The 15,455-nt window shown below is 48.3% G+C and overlaps 1 pseudogene; it reads right to left on the minus strand.

The window, feature by feature from the left end:
• Positions 1-646: 646 nt before the first annotated feature.
• LOC101718740 (cullin-5-like) overlaps positions 647-15,455 on the minus strand; it is a 41,751-nt pseudogene continuing 26,942 nt past the window's right edge.

Raw genomic sequence — 15,455 nt, forward strand, 5'->3', positions numbered from 1 at the left:
TGCTCAGTATCCAGACTCCCTGAGAGGTGAGCTGACCTCCTTCCACCCTTCATTTGGCCTGCACCTGAACTTCACTGAAGAAGACTCACACAAGAGCCCGCATCTTTTCTGACCGGGCCTCCCGGCTGTGGCTGGCAGCTCCCCCCCGCCCCTTCTCTGCTGTAGCTGTCCCTCTGCCCCCTTCACTTTCAGGCTGTCGCCTCATCCCCCAGCCAGGCGTCTGGAAACAGCCGGGGAGCCGGCGAGGCATGTTAGCATCCTACACCACCGACCACAAAATGAGTGGCTGGGGGCATCGCAGGTTTATTATTATCCACAGCTCTAGACAGGAGAAGCCCAAACTAGGGTTTCTGGGATGGGGAAGCTGTTGACCATGCCAGGCTCCCTCCCAAGGCTCTGGAGATCCTCAGCCCAGGGTCCCATCCTCCATCTTAAAAGCAGACACTAACCACAGCTCAGTAGCCCCTACCCCCTAAAGAGACTGTGCTGATTATATGGGACGCTCAGATATTTCAGGACATCTCCGCCTAGGACCCTTCGTTTCAGCACATCTGCAAAGTCCCTGCTGTCTGGTGAGGTACCGTATTCCCAGTTCCGGGGATTAGGACATGGACTTTTATTTGGGGAAGAAGGGCGAAGACTTTATTCAGCCGACTGCCTCTGGCCGCAGGGAACGGTCAGTCCCCTGGCCTTGGTCTGTGACCCACACCAGCACCCTGAGGGTTGTTCCAAGGCCTTCGCCGCCGACTCTGTAGAAAGTGGCTCCCTGTTCTCAGGGGAGGTGGTTGCTGGTGGGGTGTGAGCCAGAAGGAGCTGTGGGACCCCACCTTGATGGGAGTTTACCTGCAGCAAAGACAACACAAAAGAAGACAGAACCATGGTGTGTATGTGTGTGTGTGTATGCACACACTTCCAATATTTGGGCATCCGAATCCAGCCGTGCCTGAAGCTTGCAAACCTTGAGTTTTAGTCATGTGAGACAGGTGCTGTACTTGCCTTGTGGCTAAAGACCATTTGAGTTGGGATTTTGACACTTTGGCTAGAAAGAGGCCTCAAAAACACATACAGTATCTGTGATTTCATTCCTCAGAAGATCAGAATTCCAGGTGAGACCTGAGATGGGACCCCCGCTGCATCTTCGTGACACTCACTGTCCTGGGTGCAGCTGTGGGCTCCCCTGTTCCCCTGACCCCACTGTGCCTGCCTGGTCCTGGTCCTGGTCCTGGTCCTGGGCCCTGGGATGCCCAGTGGATCCCGCGTGAGAGGAGCTGTGTGCTTGTAGCTCTGTCCATCCATTCTGGCTCTGCCCACTCTGTTCTCCAAGACAGTGGCCTTGTCCCCGGGTTGGGTCCCACCGCCTGTCCCAAGCTCCCACCCAGGTCTCTGGGTCTCGGATGTGATCAGTACTGTCTCACCAGCAACTTGCTCACCATGGCCGCAGGGCAGTCATGCCCAAGCAGCTTCACATCCGACCTGGCCCAGGGCTGGGAGTGGCACCACAGCACGGCCCCAGACCTATGCAGTGCAGGTTCCCCACTGCAAAGAGCCGAGGGCGGGGGGGGGGGGGGATCATGGCTCTACTGCAGGAGCCACAGGAAGGCCTCAGGCAGCCTCTTCACAGAGCCTAGGACAGGGCAGCAGGAACCCAGCCCCAGGCCCGGGCTGCAGGCCATCTCTGACCCCTGCCATTTACCTTTCTCTTTCTTTGCTTCTCTCCTTCATCTTCCTCCTTCCTGTGCTTCCCTGGCCACTGCCCTTCCTGGCCTTGTCCCCCAGCCCTTTCCCAGGCCTGAGCCCCAGCCTGTGATCTGAAACCGCCTTAGCCCTCAGCCTGATTGTTGCTGGCAAAGGTCCTGCCCAACCTGGGAACAGATGAGACCCAGGGAGTGGGCCCAGCCTAAATGACTATAATCAGATCGAGGGTGATAAGGGCTGTGCAGAGCAGACCTGCCAGGTGGGGCCTTGGCCCTGGGGCAGAGGCACAGCCTGTAATTGCGGTGGTTTGTGATAAGGCTGCAGTAGGGCTGGGTGCTCAGTCTTTGGAGAAAGGAGAGCCCAGGAAAGCATACACAGGGCCCCAGGCTACAGACTGCAGAACGGACAGCTGAAGGGGGAGCAGCTCTCTAGGCACGGGGCAGCCGGGGCAAAGGTACAAAAGCATGGAATGTGCTAGAAACAGCAGTGAATTGGGAAGCTTAAACTTTATATTCCTGGGTGCTCTGTGCTTTCTGGGTGGCCTGACGTGTGAGTTAGCAGTGGAGGATAATAGTTGTGTGCAAGGCCACTGGTGGCATGAGGACATGGGGTGGGTGTGTGGCCTGCACACCACAGGCTGGTGGTGCTCAGGGAGCCTGCCCTCCCGTCTGCAAAACGATGCCCAAGCCAGGCCGGAGAGACACCGGCAGACATGCCCAAGGGTCCTCATGTGGGCCCAGAGCCCTCTGACCCTCCACACCCTGAGGAGTGAGAACAGCTGGCTTGTACCTCTGCCCCTACTCCACAGATAAGGAAACTGGGGGATGAGACAGACTATGAGCCCCGGTCCTACAGCCAGGGAGAGAGAGCCTGCGGCCAACAGCGCCTGTGTGTACTAGCTCACGGAGCAGTCAGTAACCGCTTAGGACTGGCAGTGTGTGAAGGAGCGGTGGACCAAGGATTTGAATATGAGACCCAAGGGGCGGGGGGCAGAGATCTGGTGGTCCAAATGCCCCCTGACCATCTTTTGATGATCATCCTTGATTACTTTCATGGACGGGAAGCTCAGCAGGGAATACTGCTCTGTAGCCCTGTGGGACCTTCTCCAATCACCCCTCCCCGGCCTCCTGAGGCATCTGAGATACTGCGTGCAGATCCCCCTGTTATCAGGTCTGGCCTGCTGGAATCAGGTCCTGGGAGACAGCCTTTTATTGGGCCAGGTCACTGTGGCCAAGGAAAGCAAGTCTGGAGCCAGACCTGGCCCTGAAAAGTGGGTCATGGGCAGAAGGAGGAGGTGCCTGTGTTTGGCTTCGGGTCAGGTGGGCAGGAAGGGCAGGCAGAGGGAAGCGTCCTCCATGTGGGTTCTGCAGCTGGGGACATTCAAGGAAAGGTGACCGCCCCTGCAGCATGGGAAGTTCCAGACCCAGCTTTGCTTCTCCTTCCATTGTCCACACTCCCACCATTGTCCCTGAGCTCGCTCTGCCACCATGGTGGAGTTCTGTGCTCTCGCCAAGCTGCCCACTGCCTGGACACTGTACCCTCCCAAGCCCACAGGTCCCCTTCACCCTGCCCCCCCTGTAGTGACAAGGGCCTCCCCTCCTGGAACTCCCGTTGCTGGGCCGGTGACTGTTGTGATGAGAGTGTGTCTTTCTCTCCCTTCGAGGTGATGCCCTCTGGATGTCACTCCAGGCTGGCACCCAACAAACCACTGTCCAAGTAAGTCATGGACACAGGGGGCAGGGAGTCACTGGAGCTCCTTCACCGTGAGGCAGGGACTTGCTTGCCTGAGGACTGCAAGACCTCCTTCTAGCTCAGAGTCCCAGCCTCGGGTGGCCTGAAGAAAACCAGCACTGTGCTCACCAAGAGGTGGGATACTTACTCTTCTCTCTGGGCAAGTGGACAGCACCTTGGAGCTTAGGGCGGCCCAGCTGTGCCCCAGCCTGGGCCAAGGCAGTGCTTAGTGGGACTAAGCTGGCCTGGGAGGTGGCTGGGGGGACCCACCTAGGTTGGCACACTGCTGCCTCTTGCCATCCTCCCACACTGGGACCCTGCAGGAGCCACCTGCCCCAGGCCACCCTGCCTCTGCCTTTACCCCTGCATCTCTTTCCTGGTGAAGCCCGGAAAGTCCCACATTCAGGAATCCCCTCAATCCTGGGCAGTCTGGGTCAGCTGGTCACCGACACCACATCTGCTCAGGGCTATGCCCATTCCTCTCAGGGGCCCCTATGACCCCAGGCATGCAGATGCTGTCAAGCAAACAGCTGTTACCAGCACCTCACCACTCTCTGACCTCACATTTCCCTGCTGCGGCCAGACTGCCCCTCAACGTGCAGGCACATTCCTGGCCCAGGACCTTTGCACCCACTGTTCCCTGTACCTACAGTTGTTTTCTCTGTCTGTGCACACTGCTCTTTCCAGCACGTCGCCTTGTACACGTCTGCTTGTATACACCTTGATCTGTGCCCCCTGCATGTGAGGCCCCCTTCCCTATGGATGATAATCCCCCACCATGGCTGCTTCCCACCCAACCCTCCCTGTGAGTGTACCCTGTTTCTCAGCAAGAGGCCAGAGTTTTCCTTCCTTCAAATCTGAGCTAGCCTTATGTCCTTTACCAGGAATGGGGTGAAAGTAATTGTGCCTGTCAGATCCAGCCTTCAAGAACTTCTGTTTCTACCAGGTGTGGTGATACATGCTGTAAACCTGGTACTCTGGGAGGCTGAGGCAGGAGGATTGCAAGTTCCAGCTCAGCCTGGGCAACTTAGCAACTTAATAAAAGACCCTGCTTCATAAAATAAGAACCAAGATGCATTATGTAAAGGCACAATTCCCAATGAAAAGTGTAATTGTGTTGTATACCTACAATGTACCAATAGAAGAATTTAATAAAAAAGAAAAATAAATAAAATAAAATAAAATTTATATGAAATGTAAAAAAAAAAAAAAGACCCTGCTTCAAATAAAATATTAAAATCAAATGAAAAGGGGCAATTTAATCTCAGTGAGAAGGCGTTGGGTTCAGTCTCCAGTTTTTTCCTTTCGCTACCCAGGTGCACGTGAGGAGCCTGAGGCTCCTGAACCCCCATAGTGAGGACGCCTCTGCAGCCTGGAGAGAGGCCTGAGTCTGACCTGCTGCAGCCACCTGGGAAGTGGGCCAGATGGGAGGGAGAAGGCGCCATCTCGGCAGTATAGCCTCAGGGGTGCCAGGTGGTGCCAGGGAGTGCACCCCACACTGCACAGCTGGGGATCTGTGCTCCTGCATCCGCGGTTTTGGTGACTGGCAGTTGACGGCCAAAACGCTCCTGTGAGAGACACAGCCTTTTCCTGCTTTGTTTTTCTCCAAAACAGAGTCTCCAGTGAACAAAGGGTTCAGTCCCCTGTTTGTTCACTGCGTCACCTCTTAGAATGTGGGCTCCAAATGCTGCAGGCCTTCTCTACTCTTCTGCTGCTTTAGGCATCTGGAGTGGAACTTGTTTGAAGTCTATGCTCAGTCAGTATTTCCTGAGGAAGTGACTTTGCTCTGTTAGCCGCACACAATGCAAAATTGTCCCTCCACAGCCTATCACAGTCCAGCCCTGGAGCAGCAGAGGTGTGGTGCTCTGGTTGCACCCTCGAGAACTCTGCAGGGATGGGGATGGACTCTCATCTCCAGTTCATGCTCCCCGCACACCCACTCACTGAGAGCCAGAAGGAGCAGAAGGCCCCACACCATTCAGAGGGAGAATGTGGATTGTTTCCCTCTTCTCTTTGTCACAGCATGTGCTGTTGAAGCTCTTTAGATGTGTGTGAAAATGCAGACAGGATTTGTGCAGGCGCAGGCAGTGAATCCATCCAGCCTGCTCTGCTGGGAGGCTCTCTTTGCGCTTCAGCCTCCCAGGGATCCGGGTGTGTATTGGCCCCTAGGTCCACCTGGGGCCAGCCTGATGCTGGAGAGATGAAGATAGAACTGCTTCTGGGGCTTGCTTTTCAGTGTTTTACCCCGTTCCTGTAGGGCTGTGTGAACTTACAGCAAACTCCAACCAACCCCCATATCTTCATAAGTAGGTACCAGAATCTTGAGCAGTGACTCAGAGAAGCAACTGGTGACATCAGCCAGAAAGAAAAAGAAGAGAAAAGAGCCCATGCCCCAGCAGCAATCCACTGGACAAGTCTCCCCCTCTCCCCAACCACCGTGCCTCTGTACAGCCACCTGGTTCCACACTACAAAAACGCAGAGGACACCAGGCCACCAGACCACGGTACTGGGTCCCGCCACTCCGGGCCCAGAGGAAGGGGTTTCTGGGCCACCATCCCTATGGCTGCTCCTGGCCCTTGGCCCACCTCTCCCAGTTCAGAGGAGGTGATCCTTGTAGGAGCCAACAGCACCCCCCTGGCCCCCCAGTCGAAATGAGAAAACACGTAAATAAGTCTCAAAACCAGACTTCCAGATCACCTACAGCAACCCCAAAGGGAAATGAGATGGAACACTCTGATACACAACCACCTGGACCCACTAAACTGGCAACAAAAGGGGATCTGGAAAAAATGAAATCAGAAATAATTTCTCAGATAACAGGAGAGATTGTGCTCCTAGTGCAAGACATGATTAATAAATCTACAGAGAAGCTGAGGAACATGATGGAATCCCAACATAGGAAACAAATGGAATCCATAAAACAGATGCAATTAGATTTCCAGGAGATGAAAAACTCCATTGAAAGTTTACACAACAGAATGAGCCAATGTGAGGACAGAATTTCAGATATAGAAGATAAGATTGCAATTAATGACCAGGGAAAGAAAAATTGCTTCAAAATTATAAGGGAACAGGAGAAATCAATCCAGCAGCTGCTAGACAATGCAAAGAAGAATAACATAAGACTGATTGGAGTCAATGAAGAAAGAGCAGAGAGTGCAGATGACATAAAAAAATCTCTTCACAGCCCCCGCCGCCACCTCAGCCTCCTTGGGCAGAGAAGGTGAGCCATGTGGGAGCCAGAAGCACCGCCCCCCGCCGGGGGGAAATGAGAAGATACATAAACAAGCCTCAAAAACAGACTTCCAGATCACCTACAGCAACCCCAAAAGGAAACAAGATGGGAACAATCTCATACTCAACAACTGGGACTCTCTGAACTGGCAACAAAAGAGGATCTGGGAAAAATGAAATCAGAAATAATTTCTCAGATAACAGCAAAGATTGTGGTCATGGTGCAAGACATGATTAATAAATCTAGAGAGGACACAGATAAAAAAATAGAGGATCTGAGGAACATGATGGAATATCAACATAAGAAACAAATGGAATCCATAAAACAGATACAAACAGATTTCCAGGAGATTAAAAACTTGATCAAAAGTCTGTGCAGCAGAATGAACCAATGTGAGGATAGAATTTCACATATAGAAGATAAAATTGCAATTAGTGAGGAGGAAAAGAAAAATTCTTTTAAAATTGTAAGGGAACATGAGAAATCAATCCAGCAGCTGCTAGATGATGTAAAGAAGAATAACATAAGACTGATTGGAGTCAATGAAGAAAGAGGAGAGAGTACAGATGACATAAAAAAACTGTTCACAGAAGTGATGGCAGAAAACTTCCCAAGGAGGGGGAAAGAACTTGACATACAGATAAGTGAGGCATATAGGACTCCAGCTAGCCTTAATCAAAAATATCTACACATAGGCATATAATAGTTAGGAGTCCAGAAATCCAACAGAAGAACAAAATTCTACAAGCAGTGAGAGAAAAGAAACAAATCACATACAAAGGAAAGCCCATCAGAATCACAGCAGACTTCTCAATGCAAACCCTCAAGGCAAGAAGAGCTTGGAGTGATGTATTTCAAGCTTTCAAGCCCTAAAGGAAAACAGCCTCCAACCCAGATTGATGTACCCTGCAAAACTAGCTTTCAAAATTGATGGAGAAATAAGATACTTTCATGATAAAGAGCACCTCGGGAACTTCATGAATACCAAACCAGCACTCCAAAAACTTTTAGACAATACCCTAGGAAAAGACAATGAGGATCACAACCCCAGGAAACCCAGCAGAATGAATCCATTGGGTGTGACAAATTAAACACAAAGGGAAAGAATCCAACAAAAAGAAAAAGTCTTGACAAGGCTTTTAAAACTTTTAACTTCATCTCCCTAATGAGTGTGTAATTCAATCTTATTATTGTACTGATTAGTATTTTTCTGATTCTAGAGTTGCACACCATTCCTTGTGCTATACTGGCTATTTATCATCTTCTTGTGTCTACATTTTAATTGGGTTGTCTATTAATGAGCTCTAAGAATTCTTTATATATTCTGATCATAGGTTATATGCACTGAAAATATGGTCTGTTTAAGGACTACTTTTCATTTTAATGATGTCATTTAAAGTTCTAAATTTTGATGGAATCTCATTTATCAATTTTTTTCTTTTATACATCATGTTTTTTGTATCCTAGGTATTTCTTGCCTACCCTGAATTCATAAATATTTTCCCTTATAATTTCTTCTTAAAGTTTTATACTTTTAGGCTTCCATATTTAGGTTCATAGATCTCTTCAAGTTATTTTCATGTATGGAAATAAAGGGTTGAGGTTAATTTTTTATATACAGATACCAGGTGTTCTAGTGCCATTTGCTGAAAACACTATCTTTTCCTCGGCTCTTGAATTGAGTTTATATTCTATAAAATGCTAATGTTAAATAATCTTTCAAAACTCAGTGGACCATATATGTGTGATTTTATTTCTAGATTCTCTCTTTTATTCAAATGATCTATATGTCTTTCCTTACACCAACATTGCCTTGATTACTGTAGCTTTAGAAGAAGTCTTAAAATTAGGTACTAAACGTTTTCCAACACTGTTTTTGTTTTTGTTTTTTAACTTTTCTAGGTCCTTTGTACTCCTACATAACTTTTAAATTTCAATATCCAATTCTTCATTATAGTAAGTATAACACAGACCTGAATTTTTATATATAGCTTATGTTTTCTAATCCTGCTAAATTCAAGTACAAGTTCTAGGGGCTCCTAGAGATTTCTTAGTATTTTCTCTGTAGATCATCATTTCATCTACATATAAAGATTTTGCTTCTGCTGTGCCAATCCTATCCTAGTTGTGTCACCGTATTGCCAGACCATTTTGTTGGGGCCTAGGTTTCAAAGTTTAATGGACAGATAAAGAGTAAGCATATTGAGATTCCACCTCACTCCAGAAAGAATGGCTGCTATCATGAAATCAACCAATAACAAACGCTAGCAGGGCTATGGGGAAAGAGGAACCCTTCTCCACTGCTGGTGGGATTGTAGACTGGTGCAACCACTGTGGAAATAGGTATGGCGATACCTCAAAGAACTAGGACTGGAAGTCCCATATGACCCTGCTATTCCACTGCTGGGGATCTTCCCCAAAGAATTAAAAGAATCATACCACAGTGTTAAATGTGCACCCATGTTCATAGTAGCATAGTTTGTAATAGCTAAAACTTGGAAACAGCCTAAATGCCCATCAACTGGAGACTGGATAAAGAAAATGTGGTTTTTTTTTTTTAATAAAATGGAGTACTACTCAGCCATCAAAAGTGAGAAATTAGAGACATTCATTGTGAAGTGGTTGCACATTGAGGCAATACTCTTAAGTGAAATAAATAGGGCACACATGTATAAATACTGAATAGTTTCTCTGGTGTGAGAAACTGAAAGTGTAAATAAAGACTAAAATGTATAATAGGTAATGTGAAATAGGAAGAAAAGGGGCAAAGGGGAAGGAAGTGGGAGGGCTAGGGGAAAGGATAGAAGGGAATGGGATTAATATGAGAAAATGGAAAAATAGGAACAAAATCTTTGTAAATAGGGAGGAATGGAGGGGTTGAAGGGAGGGCTGGGCAAGGGTGAAAAATAAGAACCAAGAGAGATCATGTTAAGGTGCACATTTCCAATGATGAATGTCATTATATTGAATACCTAAAATGTACCAATGATTAGAATGAATAATCGATAATGCAAAATAGGAAGAAAAGGTCCAAAGGGGTAAGGTTAGTGGGAGGGGCAGGGGAAAGGAAAGAAGGGAAAGGAAAAATTCTGAGAAATGGAAAAAATGGAAACAAAGTCTTTGTAAATAGGGAAGGGTGGAAGGGGTGAAGGAAGGGCTAGGAATGGGGAAAAAATAAGAACCAAGATGCATTATGTAAAGGTACAATTCCCAACGAGAAATGTAATTGTGTTGTATACCTACAATGTACCAATAAAAGAATTTAACAAAAAGAAAGAAAGAAAAAGAAGAGAAAAATGAACAAAGAAAAAAGAAGAAAAGAAAGAGAAAAAAGGCACAAAGCTCATGTACAAGCAAACTGCTACTCATCTCACCAGCCCTCCCTTTGCTAGAGTTTGTTCTGGAATGTCCCCAAAGGCCATGCATGGGAGTCTTGGTTCCTGTGGTGTGGTTGAGAAGTGGTAGAACCTTTAGGAGGTGGAGCCTCATGGAGGGAAGTTAGGTCATTGGGGGCATGGCCTCTCTCCCTCCTCCCTTCCTGGTCACCCTGAAGTGAATAATTGTTCACCATGATATATTACTGTCCCACCACAGTCACAAACCAAGGCAGCCAAGCGACCATGGACCAAAACCTCTGAAACCATGAGCCAAAATAAACCCTTCATCTTTTTACCTCAGGTATTTTGTCACAGTGATGGAAAGCCAACTAATACAGCTTTCATTATAAAGGGGGAGATGTCTCGTCATCCATACTATTTAAAAGAACACTTATGGTTTTCTTTGCCCACTTAAGACCATCAGTGGTTTTCATTTCAACTTGATTTCACCTGAATACAACATTGAGGGATATGTTGGAAGGATAGTTTTCTTAGCCTGGAAGTCCAAGGACACAAAGTAGTTAACTTGATCAGATATCTTCTCTGCTCTCAAGCCACTATAACTTCTCACATCAGTTGCAATGGATTTAGCCAGAAGAACTAGCACCTACCTAGAGCTGAACTAAATGATAAGGGCATTGGTTAGTATAAGAAGTGAGCAAGTTGACAGTTAGGAAGGGCTTCTGGAAAGGCTTCATTCAGCACTTGCATGGCTATCAACAAGACCCACTTTTTCTCATGTCTCCATCCCACCTTTCACCATGGTGGCTTTTTCACAAGATCATAAAATGATCTTAAGATGAATGTTAATAGTGACCCTACAAAGGTCACAATGAAGGACTGCATCCTTCATTTTTTTACATCCAAAGGAAGCACCAAAATGAGCTGGACATCATGCCTGGCTCTGGGATTAGGCATATGAAAAGACCAGGCCTCAGAAGAGTACAGTGTAGAAGGTACCTGATCCAGTTGTTGTCCTGTGTCCACTTGTGTAAAGTAAAAACATGCAGACAACTAAATCTCAATGGACTTGTATGGTGGGCTCAATCATGTGCTCTCTGCCCTATTCCCCTTTCATACAGGGTGTGCTGTCTCTTCTGCTGGGAATGCTCTCACAGGACAGCCTCCAGCTGTCACCCCTCAGTGGCCAAATATTGTCTCCTTGTTACAGTTCTCTGCCTGTGCCTGTGCAATGGCTGCTGGAGCATACATGCCTACCTACCTCATGAGTTCAGTTGTGACCCCTCCAAAAATTAGGTTAAACTCTAATCCTTGGACAACCGAGGTGATTTTATTTGGAAAGAGGGTCATTGCAAATATAATCCGTTAAGATGAGGTCACACTAAAGTAGGATGGGCCCTGAATTCAGTGTAACAGATGTGCTTACAAGAGGTCAAAAGACATAGGAACGAGACACAGAAAGAAAGAAAGGAAGAAGGTCACGTGTCTGTGGAGGCAGAGGCTGGAGGGTTGCATCTACAGGCCAAGAGAAGCCAAGGGCTTCTGCCAAACACAAGAGGCTAGAAGAAGCTAGAAGCATTCATCCCTAAAGTGTGGACAGGGCACCAGGAAGCCATTCCAAGGAAGCCCTGATGAGGGCCAAGTACACACAGGAACGACCCACCCTAGTCCCCATAGGTCCAGCATCCAGAGGGAAGCTGGAAAATGCATACAGAATGTGGCAACAGTTTTCCAAAGTGGCCTTGCTTTCACATGGCCTGACTCCAGGGGAAGACCTCAGTGGAGAGGAAGCAGCAGTGGAAGTGGGATCCTGTTGTCTTTCCTCAGAGAGGGCAGGAAGACTACCCAGCCCAGAGAGGAAGAGAGAGAGAGGGGTATAAGTGAGAGGGATGGTGCAGGGAAGGGGCCAAACAAGTCAGGGACTGCAGGTACAAGGGTGCAATGGGGCTGCTGGGAATGGAAGAATGATTCTGTCTGGTCCAACAAAGGATTATTGAGAGAATCAACCAGGAAAATCCCTATATGAACCATAAAATGCATATAAATAGATATATAAAATACACATGTAATTAACAGCATGCAATCTTTGCAGAGAAAAGTTAAAGTAAAGCTCAAGGTAGCCATCAGAGAATATCTGTGTTTCCCCTGTCATTGCTATTAAACCTCTCTGTCTTCCCTCCCCACCCCAGGAGAGCACACTGTGGCTTGAATCACTTCTCAGGGCTCTTGGGGATCAATTATGGAACCACTGACACCAGAGGGCCAGGTCAGGGAGATTCCATCTCAGGGACAGCAGCAAGCACTTGCGTGTGGTAGTGGGTATTACACCAGGCTGATGTTTAGTGCGCGCCCTGGATGCAACGTCTCAAAGCCCATCTGGGATCACCTCTGCTCAGTGTGCGACCCTCTCAGGCCCTGGCCAGGAGTCCCTCACACTGAAGGGGAGACACAGGGGAGCCAGGGCCCCCAGACTCATGGCATCCGGGACCCGCCAACTGTTAGCATCTCCTGGGGCTCTGTAGCCATGAAGAACAAGAAACTAGAGTCATTTATAGCTAAATGGATGCATATTGAGGCTCTACTCTTAAGTGAAATAAATGGGATACACATGTGTCAATACTGAATAGTTTCTCTACTGTGAGAAACTGATAGTGTAAACAAGAATGAAAATGATTAAAATAAATAATTGATAATTTGAAATAGGAAAAGGTCCAAAGGGGTAAGGGTGGCGGGAGGGGAAGGGGAAAGGAAAAGTGGGAAAGGAAAAATTATGAGAAAGAAAAAAAAAATGGAAACAAAGTCTGTGTAAATAGGGAAGGGTGGAGGGGGTGAAGGGTGCACAGGTAATGGGGGAAAAATAAGAACCAAGATACATCATGTTCAGGTACAAGCACCTAATGATAAATGTAAATGTATTTTATACCTAAAATGTACCAATAAATATATAAATAAAAAACATTAAAAAATAAAAAAGCCCTGACGTCTTGACCCCACCCAGAACAAATTCAATCTGACTTTCTGGCAAAAGGACACGGACATCAGTATTTTAAGAGCCATGCCCATCCCATGTGATTCTGACGCAAAGAGAATTGAAAACAACTGGTCTTGGGCCAGGGATTTAGCTCAGTGGTTCTGACGCCTGCTTTGTAAGCGCAAGGTCCCGAGTTTGATCCCCGGTACCAAAAGAAAAAAAAAAGAAAAGAAAAGAAAACAACTGGTCTAGATCCTCTTAGAAGACAGAGAAGGATATTTGATGGGACAAGCTGTCACCCTGGAGGAAATACCTGTACTCTGCAGGTTTCTCCTGCAGTGAGGGAGAAAGGCAAGGTGATGAGGAGGTGTGACATTTGTGAAAGAGTCATGATACAAAGCGCACCACATCAGGATGTAGTGACAGATGGCTTAGGGTCAGAGAGTCCCTTGTGTTTATTTGGCCAGGAGCACTAAGAAGAGAGAGCACATGTTCCAATCCCACAGGAGCCCAGAGAGGCCACACAGCCCAGTGGGGATCTGCGGTCTGTGAGCAGTAGTGAGATGTGCAGTATGTGGGGCGCTCCTTCCTGGGGAGGTCCGCTCCCGCCTGCAGAGTGGGGGCAGCTCCAGTGCTGCACCATGTGACTCTAGAGAGCAGCACTTTCCTGGCTTTCTCTGCTGGTGGCCCTGGCCCGGCAGTGACTCATGACAGCACAGGGAATGAAGCAACACCCAGGGTCATAGAGCAGTAAAGGGAAGGACCCGAGTCCTCAAGGGAGCAGCCCTTTCAGCCAGGGACTGTCCAAGCCCAGCCTGTCACATGGTCCCTGAAATACAGTACTGGCTTGTTCAAATCAGCTGGAGCAACTGACCCTGTGTTCCAACAAACAGACATCAGCTCTGTAGCAAGCCAGCCCTCCAGCCCAGTGGACAGGAACCTCCTGTAAGCACCAGGATGTTGACAGCAACTTCCACCCATAGTATCCTGACCCCTGAGGCCTGATGCCCAGGGAGAAGTGGGCAATACATGCTGTGCGATAAGATCCACCCTCCTCTGGATCTTGAGCCACAGCAGGACAAAGATGCAGCAACTCAGGCCGGTGTGTTCACGGCTATCTACCTAGCATCCATCCCAGCACAAGCACACAGTAGGGCTGAGAGATGCTTGTGCAGGGAGGGACAATGAAAGCACATTCCTGGCCAGTCAGTGCAGGACACATGAGTATCCTCAGTGACTTCTCACCCCTCCAGTTCTTCCAAGGTCTGGCTCCATCCAACCTCTAAGTTGCCTCCTCTTCGTCTTTGTGCGCATGTGAACTGGAAGCCAGAGCAGCATCACTCAGAATGTGTTAGAAGTGCAGGTCTGTGGGTGACACCCTGGCCCACTGACCCGTGATCTGGGCCCTGAGAGTGACCTGTGTCCTACTGTACCCTCCCAGTGACTCTGGTGCCAACTCACTCCTGAGAACCCATGCTCCATACTGTTGCTTCACACGTGACACACTGTGTGGCCATTCCTAGGTCATCCTCTCTGACTGGGTTGCCTCTGTCCCGCTCTTGGTCACCAGCAGTATCACTCCTCTCTGGAGGCCCCAGCATGGCATGCCCCCTCCCCCGCAAGTGTCCCCAGGTCACTGTCTGAAATGCTAGCTCCACGGAGAGGTCCCCATGGGATGTCTTTCTGGTCCCTGCTCCATTCTGACCAGAGCGACCCAGCTCACCCACCAGATGTGAGCACTTCCAGGCGGAACCAGGTTCTCTCCACCCAGCCCCTCGCTCCAGGCCAGGCTTATGGTGGTATCTAATAAATGCTGCAGGTTGGAATAATGCCATGGGGAACCTGTGGAGTCCAGTCCTGGATGCAGACTCACCAACAAGGAAGCACTGTGGCATGAAGTGATTTTTTATCATATTTGCACAAGTGACCTCTTATGAACACATATCTCCTAAAGTGCATTTATGGAAAAGGAAGTGATACAATCATTTGATTAAGAGGAAGAGAAAAAATAACATAAATTGAACATTGTTCGTCTGCCAGCCTGGGTTTTGTTTCCCCTGTCTTCTTGCTCCTCCTCACTGAGGTGGATGTGTGTAATTGTTCCAGTTAAAGACTGAGCTCAGAGGGGCTAAGGGAACTAGTCCTAGATCACTCAGTCGAGATCCAGAGACCTACGACTGTGATGCTCCACCACATCCACTCCTTAGATCTGGTGGGCTGAGAGGCTACAGTTTTGAAGGAACTGGCTCCTTCCTCTCTGGTTTGCACCATCCCCAAACTGCCACGTTGCAGAAGCGTCTGTCATCCACGAGGTGTTTACAGGGTTGAGCCTTAGCTGGTGAGATACCAATCACTTGGAAGTGGAAGTCATGAATCAAGCGCAGGTGGATGGGCCAGTGGTCACAGAGGCGGGGCAGATGGAATCACCTGGAATCACCGCATGCCAAGCCGATGCCCTCGAGTCCCTGTGTGAACAGTGGGTGT

Source organism: Heterocephalus glaber, unplaced genomic scaffold (assembly GCF_053883595.1).
Source record: "Heterocephalus glaber isolate CG9 unplaced genomic scaffold, H.glaber_assembly_v1.0 deba00000281, whole genome shotgun sequence".
In the NCBI taxonomy this organism is placed as follows: domain Eukaryota; kingdom Metazoa; phylum Chordata; class Mammalia; order Rodentia; family Bathyergidae; genus Heterocephalus; species Heterocephalus glaber.